The following is a 20,030-nucleotide window of genomic DNA, read 5'->3' as shown; positions in this document are numbered from 1 at the left end:
GGCTAGAAGGTCTCACAGTGACATACATCATATCACTATTGGCAAACTGCACTTTTTAGTTTAAGGTGGGAGATCGATTCTCGCCACTCCATTAAATTACGCATGACCTTCCGCCAGGTTAAATGTTGTCATCTGTTTTCTTTAACATAGCCATGCACTGTCCTCCGTATCATCTCACAAAGATAGACAGGTTGCATCACTCAATATACGCAGACGACTTTACAGCATGGACCACAGGAGGGCCACTTAAGTAGCAACATGCCGTCCAAGTAGATCTAGATGCAATACATTGTCATTTTTAGCACCCAGGCTTTCTCATCTGTAAGAATAACAATATATTGTGCTTAGCCAGAAGAAGCTGAGGTAAGAAGGAACAGCCATAACGAAGGTTCCGTAAATACAAGGAATCGTGATTGAAAGAGTACACTACGTCAGAATCCTAGGACTCAGTATCGGACGCATGCAACCAAATTAGTTGGCTTCAACACTCACTGAGCAACACAAGGGCTCTTCTGAAGATTCACCAGTCGCAAGTGGGGCATCAAAAAGACACCCTCCTTATTATGACCAAAGATCTCACCACATCTTGAATTCTGTAAGGCTTACCTCACACACGAGAAACGGTAACGATGTGTCGTCGCCTGGAAGCACTTTATCATCAAAGTATGCATACAACGTATGTCTTGCACATCATCATCATCATCATCATCATCATCATCATCAGCCTGGTTACGCCCACTGCAGGGCAAAGGCCTCTCCCATGCTTCTCCAACAACCCCGGTCATATACTAATTGTGGCCATGCCATGCCTGCAAACTTCTTAATCTCATCCGCCCACCTAACTTTCTGCCGCCCCCTGCCACGCTTCCCTTCCCTTGGGATCCAGTCCGTAACCCTTAATGACCATCGGTTATCTTCCCTCCTCATTACATGTCCTGCCCATGCCCATTTCTTTTTCTTGATTTCAACTAAGATGTCATTAACTCGCGTTTGTTCCCTCACCCAATCTGCTCTTTTCTTATCCCTTAACGTTACACTTATCATTCTTCTTTCCATAGCTCGTTGCGTCGTCCTCAATTTGAGTAGAACCCTTTTCGTAAGCCTCCAGGTTTCTGCCCCGTAGGTGAGTACTGGTAAGACACAGCTATGTAGCCTCTTACTAGTAGACACAGCCTCTTATGTAGATTTTTTTATACCTTCATCTTGCCGCTTCAGTACCTGCAGGACTTCATCATACTTGGATGACATCAATGTAACAGAAGATTTAACTCCATCAACTTTACCAGACAATGGATCCAAAGCATCGAGCTTTGCATTTATGCTATCGAGAGCTACCAAGATGTTTGGGGTCGGCCTTCAATTTCTTGCCGCTAGCACCTCTCATCCTTGTGGCTGAGCAAGTCGGAAATTACCATGTGGCCTGAAGCGATTCTTCCTTTGCTTTAAAGGAAGCCGCAGCCACCTCTGGGCATTTACCTACATGATAGTTATTCTTAAATTCGGTACAACTGAGGAAACAAGCGATCGGCAGAGAGTCATGGCAAGCCAAACCTTCTCTTTTGTTATTCGAGGACACGTTTTCATGCAGCGTACCCAGGTCTTCAGAACACTAGAAATCAGCAATGGCAGCAATGAGGCAGCGACAGTTGCACGGCCCAGGGAAACACGAAGAAAAGTCTTACCAACCTGCAAAATTGTAAAACTTCAGCCGAGTAGCGCACGTCTTTCGGTCGCTGCCGCTGCTGTCACAAGACTAGAATCGAGCAGCGCCATCTAGCTACTCGCACAAATATTGCGCACACGCGAGGGCTCATGCGACGGTACGAAGCTACGAAATTTCATGTGAGCTGCCCGAGTTTCCTCAAAGAGCTTACGCTAAATTTCTCGCTAATTCTTGTAGCCATATTGACAGTAAGCGCTACCACACGATATTGTACTGACATTCTAAAGAGAACCAAGAAATTAAGAGTTCAGGAGGTGTTCGTTATATGGCACTGGAGGCCTGTCTGAATCAGCTTCAAGACACTAAGGGATCCCGCCAACCATGGTTAGCAGGATGACGCCCACTACTTCCCTGAGCCTTTACAGCCGATCAGCTTCAGCAGCCGTAGCATCAGATGCCAAGCTAAACAACCTACTTGAATGGATCTTACCAGAAATGCCCACGTACCTTCATAGGCACGACAAGGCAGCATGGGAAGTCCGAGCTACTCCAAGGTTATTTCCCATGGCCACCAAGGCAAGGCTGAAATGCGGTTAGAAACTAATGAGCAGCAACATCAATTTTAGTAGTGTGATTCAAGCAATAATACATATCGTGGGGCAAAACATGATTTGATAAAAATTATGCATCGAATATGTCACCGTTGAAACCATTTAAAGTGCAGACAAAATAATACGATAAATACTTCTGTTTTACGTGCCGAAAGCACGATCTTATTAGGAGGTACGCAGCAATGGAGGACTCCGGAAATTTGGAGGGCCTGGGGTTCAATGTGCACGTAAATCTAAGAACAAAAGTTCAGACAATGTCATTAGAATAGAAAATGTGAAGTAATGCGTTCTTTGCTTCCATCCACAAGTAATTGTAAGTACGAAAGTACTTAGGCTCTTTCAAGTTTTTCCCTGGCGACGCGTGCTGAGATATGCTCAGATTGTATTACGGTATTTACCACCTCAATCTTATCAAAACACTCCTATGCGTTGCTATGAAAAGTATTGTGACTATGTGTAGTATTAAAATTATCAGACTTGATAATTACCTTCATTTATTAATTGCCTTCTCGCTAAATACTGTTTAGGTATGTCTGAAATACGCAGAAAAACTACAGGTGGCACGCGTGCTGCGTTAGTGACGATGGAGGTGTAGTTTCTTGCGAAATACTTGAATGTTGTGTTGATTTTAGCTTGACACCGATATAACAGATGCATGTTTGTACTAAGGATGCATGCATGTCGTGCTTAGCACTGATTCTGGGTGAACCCACTGCTCTTATTTCATGCCAAACTCTCAAGGCTCCCCTTTGCAGTACCCGCCATTATAAAATGAGGGCTATAAATAATGGTAGGTCAGTGAATGTATTCGTGTTGATTGTGACGCGGTGTTGAGGCGAATATTATCTGTTATTTACGCTTCATTTGTACAGTTGTGTGCTCTGTATAAGTAGTAAATGTGGCAATAAATGCCGTGGAAAATGCAATGCGATGTATGTTGGCAACAGGCCTTGAACGGTAAAGATTGACTCTTTCCACTGCGAAGTTGGCCCCGCGAAATTTACATGGAGCTGCCGTGCCTCCACAAGCCCCACCCCCCTTTCTTTTGCTTATTTCAACATAGGTGGGTCATCAGCCAATATAGTAAAGAGTGCTTGGTGGCGCAAGCCACCGTCCCGTTCCAAAGGACACGCTCATAGCATCATTCTATCGAGCCGTCATTGCAGGATTCTCTAGGTGTTCCGCTACCATGCGTACATACACCTGACGCCGACCGCCGCGGCCACAGGATACTCTGCTGCTCGTCTTACCTGCAGCGTGTGAGCGGCACGCGGCATGGCGCCGCTTTACCCATAATGCTTTGCGCCGCTGTATCCATTGTGGTTAGCGCAAGGCATTGTGGGAGGGAGCCGGGCCACGCGCGCACACGCACGCTGCAAGCAAGACGAACAGGCTTTTGCCCAGCAGCTGCGGCGCTTCTATCTTCGCGTGCTGCTTTTCGCCCGCAGCTGTCGGTGCTCGCGCATTTCTGGAAAGGTACATTCGTGGAACTCTAGAAAGCCGTGATAAATGCACGACGCCATCTAAAAGACATTGTGTACCGTGTCTCAGGGCACTAAGAAATGCCACAACTTCTGTTTAACGAAGTGCTGCTGCTGCAAAAAAAAAAAAAAAAAGAAAGAACTCGACGGTTTATTGTGCCACTCAAGGAAAAAAATTGTTTGAGCAACGAAATTAGGTATCCAGATCGGATAAATTGAACGAGAAGAGGAAATTTTAATAAAATAGTCGCAATTTCGCACGCTGGTCTGCTTTTTCATGAAAAATAACGTAGCCGGTGCCTACGGGCTGAAAGCGTATTTCTCTGTCGAGCATGCGATGTGCACTGATGAGAGAAAAAAGGACTGAAGCCACAAATGCAAATTAATTGGATTGTCATGTGTGGCACAATTTGCAGGCGGTGCACTGTGTAACGAGGGTTCTGTACAATCTGCTACTGACATATGGCTGTGCCTACATTGCGGAGACATATATTGTAGTAATTTGAGTTGTTCGTTCACCACAACTTTCATCCAAATATCGCGGCGGACTGCAAAAAAATGTTCATTCCGGTGTTCTAAAAACTAGTTATAGCCGGAAATTATGACCGGGCAGTACGCAAGATAACTAAGCTTTGGCATGTTCGCAACGAAAAGGACAAGTGCACCAGTGATTCATCTGTTACGTTGCATAGAGAATTTGTTTTTGAATTAATAACGTCCCTTTGTTTCACGTCTTATATATCATGGTTGTTTTTCATTACAGCTAGACTTAGGAGCAGGCGCTTGCGTCCTCAGTGTCCTTGTTTTCGTTTACTTTCTGTGGCGCCATCATGCCGGAATAAATAGTTGACATAAACTGCCAGTGCGTGTAATTAAACAATGTACGCAGTAAGCTGCCAGCCTGAATTCGACAAGTGCGAAGGAGCAGTAAGAACAGCAACCAGCTGACCCAAACAATGATCAGACCCCACAGAATTACAAAAGTGAAAGAAATTTAGTATGGCACCTGTTTCGTAATCTTAAAAGAAAATGACATACTTGTCTGCAAACCTGATCAGGTGCATTTTTCATGCACATACATTATTGTCTCTAACCCCTCCTTGCCTCTGCGTATGTTATGGCCTTTGTGAAGTGTTCCAGAATATATAACTGCTCGTCTTGTAAAATTTAATAAATCGTCAGTCAGCGCTGCGTGTCGTTATTCTATGAGCCCTTACTTTGTTCGTGCCCTTGGAACTGTTGCCACCTAAATATGAGTAACCATATAGCGATTTTTTTAAGTTATGAAGAGAATACTTATATTTTTTATTAGAAAATTTTGCTCAATTTTAGGAAGAATCTTGCTGAGTCCAAGCTTGGTGTCAAATAAAGAAACGGCACTCTACATCAATACGGAGATTCATTTACCGTTTCATGCAGACTTGCTCGCACGTCCAGTCTGCTAGCTTAATTTGATGTTCTTCACTACTGAATACTCAAGAAGGGCACCTAAACAGTCATTCACAGAAAACAAATTTTTGTTTACAGATACAGCGATGCACAAAGCCCTTGACCTGGTTATTATTTTTTTAAAAGAACATGCAGCTTCTGTTTGCAATAATAGGCCAAGATAATCGATAGAGTTAATAGATAAATGAAGAGTTTAGTAATCAAGATCTGTCGAACGAAGGACGTCTCAAGCTGAAGCCAGCCCTTTTACATGGGAATTACAACGGCTTTACAAATAAATGGCTCCAGCCGAGACATTCCTTATTGTTCAACAGGCAGCTCCCCTTGTGGAAGCGTTTGCTCTAGCCGAAGACGTACATCCCCTGTACGGCCACTCTTGATCAACAATACGCCAGTACAATCGGTAACACATGGCAAGGTAACAAATTCGTGTTCACAGACAGAAAAGTAGTATGCATGCTGCAAGCTAGCGCGAACAGTATTCAATGTAATGCAGATTTGCTTTGCAGTTACTCTATTTACTGCGTAAGCTGTTACAGGCTCATCCAACAGCCCTTTCGGGTGGTGATGGTGTCCACCGCCGGTGTCCGTAGCACCCATTCCTGGGAATGAAAAAAAAATAATAACCAGTTCCCGCCTGGACTAATCCCGAGTCCGCTGCGGGGGAGTGTACTACTCTACCACTGAGCCACGCCAGCGCTTTTTACACCACATATACCATATACCGTATACCACACAGCGGACAAAGCTACACACTCACCCGCCGTGGTTGCTCAGTGGCTATGGTGTTGGGCTGCTGAGCACGAGGTCGTGGGATCGAATCCCGGCCACGGCGGCCGCATTTCGATGGGGGCGAAATGCGAAAACAGCCGTGTGCTTAGATTTAGGTGCACGTTAAAGAACCCCAGGTGGTCAAAATTTCCGGAGTCCTCCACTACGGCATGCCTCATAATCAGAAAGTGGTTTTGGCACGTAAAACCCCAAATATTATTATATTAAAGCTACACACTCAAAACTCGGGCAAATACATACATGCGTAGAACAAGTGCATCCAGTCTGGCGGAAGTTCCTGCGCAACGTATGCACTTGTCACATAAGCATCACATTCGTAAAAGAAGGATCTTTTACATAGCGGACTTTAACCATGACGATCACACAGTTTACACCTTCATAGGCTATACAAACCAAGTGCTAAGAACATGTCGATGGGAGGACCGCCACTAACCCTAAACGGCAGAAACCCAATTGAGTATGCAGTGATTTCACTGTCCTTTCTATGCGTCCGCTGGAGAATGTCCTGAAAAAGTACAGCAGCCCTACAATTTACGAAACAGTGATCTATGGTCTCGGCACGTGGACAGAATCGACAGTTGGTTGAGCGTGGTACAAAGCAGCCCCTCGAATTTAACCAAGTTTCCACAGAGAGTATTTCCGAATGCAATTTAAAGAAAAATGTTTTACTCCAGGAGGTATACATATTTTACTGACCCGCTTGAATAAATCCTGCTAAGGTCGACTTAAACAAAGTGCACGATACAAAGAATCTCGGGTCTGAGCCAAGCCAGCCCTTGTTATCATGCCGTGGAAAAAATTCCCTATAAACGCGTTCTAGGGCGCGAGGAGACGAGCGATGTGACATACGCGCTGAGTAGCCTCGTTACTTGAATGTATTGCATTGCACTTACATATTATTACATCAGGTAGAACGCCACCTAACAGATTCAGATCTAGCGGTAAAAGGCAGTTAAAGAAGATTAAGGAGATGTAGACAAGAATGCTAGAAAAAATATACATTTTTTAACTGTGTAAATTCAGCTTGATAACTGGAATTTGACATATCCAGATATCAAGCTGGATTACTCTTGCGATTACTCTTGCAATTACTCTTGCGCAAGTTGCCGTTGCGTGCGGCAGCTTGCGCAAGAGTAATCTTTACCGGGAAACCTATGTGGCGAGTGCTACGTCCTTCGCATTGTGAGAAGGAGTGCCTTATAATCAATTGTGTGGTTTGGATGCTTCTTTAGTGCTTATTATTTATTGAAGCAAATGTCGCATTGTATGCTGCGTCCGTGATACCAAAGAATATATGCACTTCTCGCTTCAATCGCTGAAGGTTTCTTTTGTTTTTCTCTGAGCACAACGCCTCGAAAAATGCCATCTAACTACTGGCTAACAGATTAGCTACAAAAGATTCCGCACTTCTGTTGCGAAGAAAAAGCAATCGCGAAGCAAGAACTAGAGGCCTCTATCCTAGTGAGATTCAAGACCAAAACAAAAATTTTCTTTAATTACAATCTATGCAATTATGTTCCAGAAATGTGTTTTATTTTTTTGCGCGTGGGCATGTGCGTCTTCCTTAAATATGGGCGCGGGAGTGTTTGTACTTGTGCTCCTCATTCGTATGTGAAAATGGGTGAAGTGCTTCATTATGGAGCGGGGGGGGGGCATGTTGGCCATGGATTTAAAGTGGATGAAAGCATCAACCAGTCAGCGCTCTAGATAAGCAAAATACTGTTGGATTACTGGGGAAAAAACAGGGCAGGGATCAATAGTGTGAGATCCGTTACAGGCACATATAACAGTACAAGGTGGATATGATAGTTTTAAGGAAGAATAAATCAGTTGACGGGTATACGAAACGCCAGACTCAACATCAACCATAATATGCCTGATTAGCTCAAGCTGGCTTAAAGCTGGCTTAAAGATGTCTCAAGCTGGCTCAATCCTAATCCACCAGGAACTGGTAACTAGAAAATTTTGTCTTCTGAACTAGTGAAAAGTGAATGGTAGAGCGGCTGCCCCGGAAAGGCGGTGGTCCCGGGTTCGAGTCCCGGACCAGGACGAATTTTTCTTCAACTATGAGGCTTTCCTTTCGAGGAACACGTATGGGTTTCCTTTGTAGCAATTGCTACGAACGGGTGGATGTCTGACTTTCCCTTTATTCAGTAATGACTAATAATCAATTAAACGACTTGTAACGACTAGTAATGACTACAAAGTGAGCAATATGTCTGATGACAAATTGTAACGACTACAATCGATTAGCTATTACTAAAGATGCTTAGTTATGACCAGTAATGACCAATACTGACTGAAATTACATGTAATGACTACTGATGGCTATGATATGACCAACATGCCTAACGACGGCTTGTAGTGACCACAATTCATTACAAATGACTAAAGAAGCTTAGTAATCAGCAGTAATGACTAAAAGAAAGAAGAGAAAGGGAAGAGGCAAATAGAAAAAGGTGAATGTAAGAGGAAGAAGAGTAGACTTTCGCCGTTCACTTCTTAAGAGAGATCTTAAGGGAGCCTGTCATTTTTTTTCTTTTTTGGAATTAGCCTAGTTCGTTGGCTTCCGGGCGTATTCTTGCATTTCTTCTGCACTTAAGCACTGCACCACTGCACTATTCGATAGCGGAAAGGTATGAAATTTCTGTTTCACAGTCTGCGACGCATTTCAAGCACTTGGGCTTACGCCACTGAACCTGTACTTGTGACGAAGCAGGCAAAAAACAGGTCCGCCGTTCTGGCGCAGTTAATTTGTGTTAATGTCTCGCGCTGTGAATTGTTTGCGACGCGTTCTGTGAGCCCCATATTACTGTAAGTAATTTGAGTAGTTTTTGAGGGAAGACGACGAAGTGTCTTCTTGGCAGAACACTTGTTTCTGTGCTCTGTGAATTTTTGGTGAAATGTTCGCTATTCGAGGTGCCTCGCCTCCCCGTCTTGCGGCCAAGGACGCGGAGCATGCCAGAAGCCCGCCTGGCCAGAAGTCATCACGGCCGTCAACCGCAAGGAAGCGAGTTGGCTCCCCCAGTGACACCGAAGACACCGAGCTGTACTCTATGTCGGAAGACGACTCATCCGACGACGGCTTCATACCCGTCCGGAGTAAGAGGGCGAGGAGAAAAATCACCAACACAGCGCCGTCAACTCCTGCTAGCACAACGACTGTGAAGTCAAGGCCTGCGCGCTGGCCACACGTCATCATCTTTATGCCGGAAGAACCGTCAAGCAACCTACGATTGCTGAACAGGCAAGCCCTATCCATTTTTCTGGATTGTGCGGTGCCGGATCAAATTAAAGACATAAGAATCAATCCACGCAAGAATATACTCGCCATAGACGTGTACAACGCGAGTGCGCTTAGAAAACTTCAAGAAATCACAGAGCTAGACGGAATCAAAATGCGCCCCTTTATCCCGATCGACGACACATCAATAGCCGGTGTGATTTACGACATTGACACTGCCATTCCCAATGATGACTTACCTAGCCTCATCAAGCCGGCATACGAAGGCACGATCATTACGCAAGTGCGCCGTCTTGGGAATACGCGCTGCGTAAAAGTAATATTCAAGGGGGATTGTATCCCATCCCACGTTAAAGTCGGACATTTCCGACATCCCGTTCGACCATTCATCCAGAAGCCGCTTCAATGCTATCAGTGTTTCAGGCTAGGACACGTCAAAGGCGTGTGTCCCAACTCGCTACTGTGTCCCCGTTGCGCTGAACCTCATGCAGAACAGACCTGCGGTGCCACGGTCCTGAAGTGCGTCAACTGTAGCGGCCCTCACGCAGCCTCGTCGAAGGACTGTCCCTGCATCAAGAGGGAGCGCGCGGTCCTCAAGCAAATGGCGAGAGACAATTCGACCCACAGGGAGGCAGCCGAAGTAGTCCGGCGTCGGCGTCGACGTAGGCGCCATCGTACGTCTTCGAAGGCGCATGCGCGAAGTGACAGTACCCACTCCACTGCGGTGCCAGTTAGTCACGCCGCGAAAAGGCCCACCACTTCCACGAAGGAAGCAGAAAAGACTCTATCTTTAGAGGAGTGGCCTACGCTACCGAGCCGCTCCCTTGCGAAGGAACCTCAGAAGGTCGGGGCCCCACCTGATCCTTCTCCGGCCATGGATGATTCACCTAAAACAGACCGCCAAGTCATCTCGATGCTACGTTCTCTCATGGAGGCCATTCGAGCAATTTTAGTGGACATCGGGACACCCTGTGCTCAAAACGCACTTAAAGTGCTGGACGCCTTAAGCCCAGTGCTCGCATCCCTCAACTAGAAAGATGGCTACCCATACCCCATCCTTCCGGAAAGAAGTCAAGGCAGCGTCCGTCATCCAGTGGAACGCCAGAGGGCTAAAATCACGAATTTCAGATTTTCGTCAGTTTGTGTACACCAATCTGTTTCCACTCATCGTCATTTGTGAGCCCAACTTGTCGAAATCAATAAGACTGTCAGGATACGAATTTATCATGTCATCAACAAATGGTGCATGCAGCAAAATCATAATTTTTGTTCGTCGTGCACTCACCTATGTTTTGCAACAAATTGCGCCCCACGACGACAATCAATATATATGCATCACAGTTAAAAAGAACAAACTTTTGTTTACTCTCATAGGCGTGTATATATCGCCTTCCAGCACTTTCGATACCAAAAGATTTGCGGATATCTTGAGTGTTTGTCCCGCCCCATGGGTCATCATAGGAGATTTCAATGCACACCATCCAGCATGGGGAAGTACAAGGACAAATGCAAGAGGACGTAGATTAGCAAGCATCGCCCACAACTGTGGCCTTACTCTCCTGAACGATGGTAGCCCCACCTTTCTTCGAGGCGTGACATACGGCAGCTGCCTCGACCTTGCTTTCGTCTCCAACTCTCTCGCCAGATGTGTGAAGTGGTTTCCAGACATTGAGACACATGGGAGTGACCACATTCCCACCTATCTGAACATCAAAGGCTTGTCGTCTAGATCAGGCTTACGGGGTACTATTCGGACGATTCAATGGGCCAACTTCAAATCTGAGATGGAAGATGCCTGCCGCGAGGGCCTACCATCAGGGTTAGAGCGAACGATTAAAATTACGATGCAAAACGCCACTCGCTTGATGACGATCTCTTCCACGCGAAATGACTTCGACATAGAATTAGAGCGACTTCGAGCGCTTCGTCGCCGGGCGGAACGTCGATATCGGCGTACAAAATCAATCCATGACCTTAGGGCAGCCAGGAGGATGCAAAAGAAGATTCAGCGTCGTATGGATAGATTAGCGTCGGAACGTTGGGCAACGTTTTTCCAGAAAATCGACCCCCGCAAGCCACTGTCTCACATTTGGAAAACGGTGCAAGGTCTGCGTTGCCTTCCGGAACGGCGTTTCCCATTCAAGGCGCTAGCGCTTTTCCAAGGGCGGCAAGACATCGATGTCGCAGAAGACTTTTGTGCACGGATCGCAGACCAAGCGACTCGTCCAGATCCTCCAGCCCGAGCTGACGTCCCCCATTCCCGTGATTGCCGCATGGACCTTCCTTTTACAATGGAGGAGCTCGAAGCGGCTCTAGCTCTCTGCAGGCGCTCATCATCTCCGGGTCCGGATGGTATATCATACCGGGCCTTGTGCAATCTCGGAGAGTCCGCACGGATAGAGTTGTTGAGCCTTTACAACTCCTTATGGCAGGAGGGAAATGTTCCTGATGAATGGAAAGTAAGCCGCCTGGTGCCACTCTTAAAGCGGGGCAAATCCCCATTAGAACTCACCTCTTACCGCCCAATAGCGCTGGCCAGCTGTGTAGGAAAGATAATGGAACGGATGATCCTTGGCCACCTCGAATGGTACCTTGAATACTACAAGATTTATCCGATTTCCATGGCTGGTTTCCGACGTGACCGCTCTTCCATCGACAATGTAGTTGATCTCGTTTCATATGTCCAGCACGAAAGGTCCCGTAAGCGTATATCTGCAGCTTTATTCTTAGATGGGAAAGGGGCATATGATAACGTATTACATGAGGCCATTCTCGACGCCCTTGCGACGGTTGGCCTAGGTGGTCGAGTTTTTTTGTGGATTGCAAGTTACCTATCTGCAAGATCATTCTTTGTGTTAACTGACGATGGCCCAACTACGCGACGCTATACCAGCAAGGGCGTTCCTCAAGGCGGTGCTCCCAGCCCGACGCTATTCAACCTAGCTCTTGTTGGACTTGCCGAATACTTGCCAACTACCATCAAAATTTCAATATACGCTGACGACATCTGTGTCTGGACTTCGGCAGTCACCCGTCCTCAGATACGTGCGCGACTTCAAAGAGCGGCCACTTTGACAGCGAACTACTTGTGTAAACAGGGTCTCAGCATATCACCAGAAAAATGCGCACTAGTAGCATTTACTCGCAAACCGATGACGCCTTATATCATCTCAATCAATGGGCGGACCATTTCCTATGCCCGAACCCACAGATTCCTTGGCGTAATTATTGGCCGAGACGTCTGTTGGAGCCCGCACGTGGCCTACATGAAACGGCGCCTGACAGCAACTTCCCAGGTGTTTAAATACTTGATAGGAAAGACGTGGGGGATGTCAGTATACGCAATGCTTAAACTCTACAGAGCTCTCTTTCTCGGTTTTCTAAGATATAGTCTACCTGTACTGACCAACACCTGCAAGACAAATATTCGTGTTCTGCAGGCAGCACAAGCTCAAGCACTCAGAGTCTGCCTTGGTTTGCCCAGATGCACGTCAACAGAGGCAACTCTTGCGATTGCTCGGGACCACCCAATGCGAACTCACATTAGGGTGGAAGCCCTGAGAACGCACATCAGACATTTTGCACGTGCCACCTATCACCACCTTGCAGCACTACCTTCAGACAGGCACCAATCATCATTCTCTAAAACTATCATCAAATACAACGACAAACTTCCATCGGGCTTCACCGCTGCATCTAAACCATCGATACCTCCTTGGTGTCTTATCAGCCCCACAGTCCATCTCAGTGTACCAGGAATCGGGAAAAAGTCTGAACTGTCGTCGCCTGTGCTGAAACAACTGTCTGCTTCTTCTGCACAAGAGGTACGCGGACAGTGAACACATTTATACTGATGGTTCCACAAACATGCAGTGTTCGTCCGGTGCTGTGGTTGTCCCAGCAAAAGCTATTACCATCAGCTTTAGGACTGACCACCCAACATCATCAACATCTGCTGAACTAGCTGCTCTTCGCGCTGCACTTCGTTTCGTCAATCGGGAGCCACCTCGACAATGGTCAATCTTCAGCGACTCAAGTGCAGCCCTACAATCTGTACTATCAGCTCTGCGTCGCGGGCCATTCGAACAGCTCGTATTCGATATTAGATGCCTACTCCATACATCACAGGAGAAAGGACACCACGTGACGTTTCAGTGGCTGCCAAGTCACTGCGGCGTCACTGGAAACGAAGATGCCGATAATGCCGCTCGGGCAGCTCTTGAAGACGCACAAGAAGAGGCCATACCGCATTCACGATCCGACGCAGCTAGCAGACTTCGAGTGCTTGCACAGGAGAGCACGCTATCTCTATGGTGCACACCAAACAACCAGACCAACCAGAGCAACCGTCAATACCATCTGCCCTCGTTGATGCATCTCTATATGCCAACTGGACTCCGCCGAAGAGAGGCGACTCTGCTTTATCGCTTATGGCTAGGGGTGGCTTTCACGAAATCTTACTCCTTCCGCATTGGAATGGCCGACAACGCTCTCTGTAATGCCTGTCTTTGCGAGGAGACGCTGGAACATATTCTGTGCGACTGTCCTGAATATAATGTTCAACGACAGTCCCTCGCATCTGTTCTAGCGCACCTTGACAGTAGACCATTGTCCCTCGACACGATTTTCACATGCCGCCGACAGAAGACATCGCAGGTGAACGCGACAAAGGGACTACTTCGGTTTTTGAAAGAGACTGGATTGGACAAGCGGCTGTGAGAGTGATGTCACGTACCATGCCAGATTGATGGACTCCAACGGACGATATGTGCGTGCTGTGCTATGTGCTCTCTCTCCCTCTCCCCCTTCCCCATCTTTAATCTCCCCCATCCCTCTCCCATGTGTAGGGTAGCAAACCGGTTAAGCTAAACTGGTTAACCTCCCTACCTTTTCTTCTCCACTTTTTCCTTCCTTCCTTCCTTCCTTGAGTAGTTTTGGGGCACGCTCGCCGCGGCTGGTGTTGTGAGGGAGCTAGCGAAAAGTAGTTCGGTCGTGTGACGCCGTTTCGTATGTACAGAACCTTACTGGGACAAGTTCGTGACGCTGTCTCTTATCCCGAACATTCGTGTAATTTCGTTACATTTTGGCATAATTTTGAGGCACACTCGCCGCGCCTGTCCTGACGCAGCGAAAAGCAGCTCAGCCGTGGTGACACTTTGGCGCTTACTGAATCTTAGTGGGACACGTCCGTGACGCTTTTTATGGTCCCGCAACAACATATACCTTCTTTCGGTACTCACGCTAGTCGAAGTGCGACAAACGATTGCCAAGAGTGATAACACGAGAGTTTGTTGCATGCGCCATCAGATCGCGCGAGAAATAACACCAAGGAGCTCAAACACCAGGAACTTGTAACAAGAAAATTCTGTCTTCTGAACTAGTGAACACAGGCTTTGCACCCATGCATTTCGCTTCAGATCGAGTAGAAGGAATTTCTCTAGCTTCTAGCATGGTCTGATTGAGAGCGTGTATTGTGGCCAGCTCTGTGTATACGTAGCGTACGGTCGCATCGGTTGATGCCAAGTTCTTTTGGAACCGCGCAATCAGTCGTGTATTTGTGCTCTTAAACATACATAAAAGGAAAACACTAATTTGACGTGGACTTGTTAAATACCATCAGGGAAACCTTGAGACGCTTGTTTCATGCCAAGAAAAGACTAAGTTTACGCGAAAATTGCATCTGAAGGGTGCGAATACCTTTTTAGAAATTCAAATATCCCACCGCAAACCGGGGAGTGGTGCCGTTGCACATGCCATCACTACCCGTCGCTGATGTCCGTAACTAAAACGACTCCCGACAGATGGCGGTATCAAGCCATTCGCCGCTGCAGCTGCTTTTTGGTCAAGTGGCACAGACCATTCTAGTGTTCCTGTATATGCTCCCGCAGGAGCACATACGCACGTATATGCACGCAGGAGCACTTGACAGTTTGGGCATCCCGCGACGTAACGTGGAAGTTGAATTCTGTACTAGCTACTTGCAGTTTGTGCGAGTTTCGCGAGCCAGCCCGATAAGCGCAACACTACACTATAACAAAACTAATGAAACGCGCAAGCGTGGGCGGTTCGGAGACGAGCGAAAACGAAACCTTTCGACCGTTCGCGTCATTGTCCCGGGTAATTACAATGACTTCTTTTTTCATAAAATAGAGTAGAACTGCAGATGTAACATTTTATTTCGTTTTATAATGCAATAGAATGGTGTCCTTTTTTTGCAACGAGTGGTTTTACACAATTCAAAGAATTTATCTGAGGAGTGCTTTCGTCATCGGGCAAGTAGTTATTTGTCCTGGAGGAGTGTGCGACCGTGTCCTGCATTTACCTCAATTTCTCTATTATTGAGGGTCTGTTCGCGATAATATTAACGCTTTAGAGATTCTAGGGTACTCCTCTATAGCTTCAGCTTGGCAGTATTTGCCTTTACTGTCGCTTGTTGCGTACTCCAAGGTAGCGTACCGTACTGCTGCCGAGAAGTAGCGGCGCCTGCCTATCGAAGCTCGACCGACATTGCTTATTGGGTAGCGTGGCGTTGTCGGCGGGCTGCAGGCATCCGGTAGATCATGGCGACCAAGCAGGGGCGAGACGATTTGATATTGCGAAACTTGCACTGTTTATTCAAAGGAAGTTGAAAGGAAATAAGAAGAGCATGAAGTATGAAGTCTCAAGTAAGAAGTATATAAAGTACATTTCGGAGCCCCTTAAATAGCTCTCTACAAGTGTGGGCGGGATCTTGCGTCCATCGATGACACGTGACAGGCACGGAGAGAGGGCCCCTCCTCCTGCAATACCAAACACGGGCAGGAGAGGTCGATCCTCTCAGTGACGAATCCGGTCGGGTGAACGACCCCTCCGGTGCACGTGGGCTCCGGTGCAGGTAAGGTCGGGTGAATGACCCCTCCGGTGCACGTGGGCTCTTGTTCAAAGAAGGTCGGGTGAATGACCCCTCCGGTGCACGTGGGCTCCGGTGCAGGCTAAGTCGGGTGAAGGACCCCCACGGTGCACGTGGGCTCTTGTTCAGAGGTCGGGTGAATGACTCCTCCGTTGCACGTGGGCTCCGGTTCCGGGAAGGTCGGGTGAATGACCTGTCGCCACGTAGTGTCAGACGCCAATCCTAACCGCATCTCCGGCGGGGGAGGAAGATCTCGACGTGTAGGGGCCAGCAGCCGCTGTACGAGGGATCGGCGTTTCGGTATCAGGATTACCCGTGGAGGTCACGAACCCTTCGTTCGTAGCAGGTAGATTCCGGGGAGTGGTCTTCCGTCCTTGGCGGCGCTCTTGACTTTTCTCCTTGGTCCGGTCCGGTGAAATTGGTCTTTGCCAGCAGGTCTCGTAACTTTTCGTCTCCTGCGAGGGCAAGCAATCACCCCAGAACAGTGCCGGACCCACAACCACTAAGCAGCGAGCACACGGCCACTCTCCGCCAAGACACACCCGGCTTTAAAAAAAAAAGGAAAACCCGCTACACCTTTCCCATTTCCTACGCGCGTCCTTCCCCCCTTAACACTAAAAACAGCCATTTCTTGAAAGCGTTAAGACATGGTTATTAAAATCAGCTAACAATCGGCTTCACTTCGGAAAAACATATGAATGCACGAAAAATATGCCACGGAAACCCGGATGAGCATGAGGCTTTCGATACTCTAGGGGCAACGACTTAAACCGTCGGCATTGCCGTTAAGCTTACCCTTCTTGTAGCGAATATCGGAGGTGTACTGTTGAAGAGCCAAGCTCCAGCGCAAAAGACGACCGTTTTTCGTAGGCATGGACTGCAGCCATGTGAGGGGACAGTGGTCAGTCTCTATGGTGAATCTTGAACCAGCGATATAGCAAGCTAGCTTCTGCACCGCCCAAACTACGCAGGCGCATTCCTTTTCTGATGCACTGTATGCTTCCTCACGAATTGAAAGCTTTCTACTGGCGTATAGTACAGGGTGTTCGTTCTCGTCATCTTTCTTTTGACAGAGCACCACCCCCATACCCCTGTCACTGGCATCACACTGAAGAATGAATGGCTTAGAGTTGTCGGGCGCGTTCAACACTGGCTGACTCATTAGTGCGTTCTTCAGCATACTAAAAGCCTTTTCTTTCGCGTCATCCCACTTTACCGTTTGTGGTTCTGTTTTTCTGAGAGCATCCGTTAAAGGACTCGCAATCTCGGAATACCGCGGAATATATTGTTGGTAATAACCAGCCAAGCCAAGGAATGATCTGATGTCCCGCTTGGTGCGTGGTTGCGGGAAGTTGTCTATCGCGGTCAGTTTAACCTCGGAAGGCCGACGGTGGCCTTGCCCTATTACATGACCTAGATAAGCTACCTCCGCGCGCCCTAATTGGCATTTGGGAGCCTTAACAGTTAAGTTGGCCTCTCGTAGCCGACACAACACGGTTCGCAGGTGTTGCATATGGTCCGCCCATGATGAAGAAAAGATAGCTATGTCATCGAGATAGGGAAGTGCAAAGTCCTCCATTCCTCGTAGCACCTGGTCCATAAGGCCAGAGAAGCAATATGGCGCATTCTTCAATCCAAAACTCAGGACTTTCTGACGAAAGGTTCCCATCGGGGAAATAAACGCTGCAAGCCTGCTTGCTCTCTCGGTCAACGGAACCTGCCAATACCCTCTGACTAAATCAAGCGTAGAAATGAAATTAGCACTGCTCACTTTCTCAAGCCTTTCCTCGATATGCGGTATTGGATAAGTCTGGTCCTTCATGATTAAATTGAGCCTGCGGTAGTCGATACATGGCCGCGGCTCTTTTCCTGGCACCTCAACCAAGATAAGAGGTGAGGTATAATCACTCTCTCCTGCCTCGATTACACCTAGCTCTAACATCTTGTTTATTTCAGCGGTCATGACTTCACGTTGACGAAGCGAAACGCGATAAGCTTTCGAATGAACAGGGTCCGACGAGGTTAACTCGATATCGTGAACGATCGCGTCGTCCTGCCCGGTGTATCTGAAAATACGTCTTTAAATTCAAACACGAGTTCCCTCAGTTCGGCCCTCTGAATGGGATTCAACTCCGCCTGTTCTACTAAGGTATCAATGGTCTCGTCAATGTCTTTTGTCTCCGTCACTGCTGGTAACTCTGGAAAGTCGACAGGCATTTCCTCAGGTTGGTTAAGGGACATGTTCACAATGGCTTCCCTCTGCCTGTAGGGTTTAAGTAGATTGCTATGGTACACTTGTGGTGTCCTTCGTTTTCCCGGTACCGTGATTACGTAGTTTGTTTCAGATAATTTCTGAATTATGTCAACCGGTCCTTCCCATTGAACCTCTAGTTTGTTTTTCAACGAGGGTTTCAGGATCATTACCTTTTCCCCCACTTCAAAGCGTCGCGTGCGAGCCTTCCTGTCTTAGTAACGCTCAGCCTTGCTTTGTGCCTTACGCATTTCCTGCCCCGCTAATTCCTGAGAAGCATGCAGACGGTCCAACAGCTCTAGCACGTCTGCCACAACCGAAGGATCGTCTGCCCGGCCTTCGCAGGCTTCTCGAACAATGCGGAGAGGGGAGCGAAGGCAGCGTCCGTAAACGAGCTCTGAAGGTGAAAAACCTGTTGATTCGTGCGTTGCAGTTCGAAGCGCGAACATTGCCGCAGGCAAGCAACTCTCCCAATCGGCTTTGTGCTCATAACAAAGGGCTCGCAAAAGCTGTTTCATGACTGAGTGGACTTTCTCTACCGCGTTTGACTGCGGGTGGTACACAGAGCTATGGATAATTTTAATACCGCACCTTTCCAGAAACGTCGAGGTCAGTGCGCTCGTAAAGACAGATCCTTGATCTGACTGGATTTCTGCGGGAAATCCCACTCTCGCGCGAAGATAGATAAAAGCGCGTTGACGATCTCCGCCGAGTTTAGTTCCTTGAGAGGCACTGCCTCGGGAAATGTCGTTGCGGGGCATAGTGCAGTAAGAATATGTCGATAGCCAGACTGCGTCGCGGGAAGTGGTCCCACTGTGTCTATTATGAGCCTGCGAAATGGCTCCGTGATAATGGGAACAAGTTTCATTGGCGCTTTAGCCTTATCTCCGGGCTTGACTATGCGTTGACATGTGTCGCAGCTTCTTACAAATGCTTCTATTTCTCGAAAGCACCCGGGCCAGTAAAATTCCTGCAATAAGCGGTCCTTTGTTTTACGAATGCCCAGATGCCCTGTCCAAAAGCCCCCGTGAACCAGGTGCAGGAGCTGCTCACGATAGGGACGCGGCACCACGAGTTGGTCGAATTGCACACCCTTTCGACTGGTGTACTTTCTATAGAGGACGCCTGCCCTCTTTAGGAACTTCACGTTCTATTTGGCTACACCTTCTTTAGCGTCAGGCCTTAAGTTACGCAGGGTGGAATCATTTACCTGCTCAGCAATCAATGTGGCAGGGCTTATATTCAATAACCTTTGCCTGCATTCTGCCTCGCGAGACATTTCAGGCTCTGCTGCTTTCCTGACTTCTTCACGAGCTGGTGTACCTTCCGCATCATTCCCTATAGGGCCGTCCGGTTCGGTACTGGTGGACGAATCCTCCTTCAAACCTGTTTCCTCCATTACTGGACACTCGTACGCTGCCTTGGCCGCGAGCTCCCGTGCCTTGAAAGGAGTTAAGGCTTGCACTATCCCTTCACTAAACCCGATTACCCTGCGTCGTAGCAAATCCTCAGATTTGTTAGAAAACAAATATGGATAATGAGGCGGGAGATGTGCCGAGACGGCAGCTTCAGTGTCTAGTACTCCAAAAGGTCCTTCGATACGAATCTTGGCCACAGGGAGACAAACACTGCAGGTTTTCACGGCTTGCC

This window comes from Dermacentor variabilis, chromosome 11 (assembly GCF_050947875.1).
Source record: "Dermacentor variabilis isolate Ectoservices chromosome 11, ASM5094787v1, whole genome shotgun sequence".
Lineage (NCBI taxonomy): Eukaryota > Metazoa > Arthropoda > Arachnida > Ixodida > Ixodidae > Dermacentor > Dermacentor variabilis.
The sequence above is the reverse complement of the archived record's forward strand: the minus strand, read 5'-3'. Positions refer to the sequence as shown.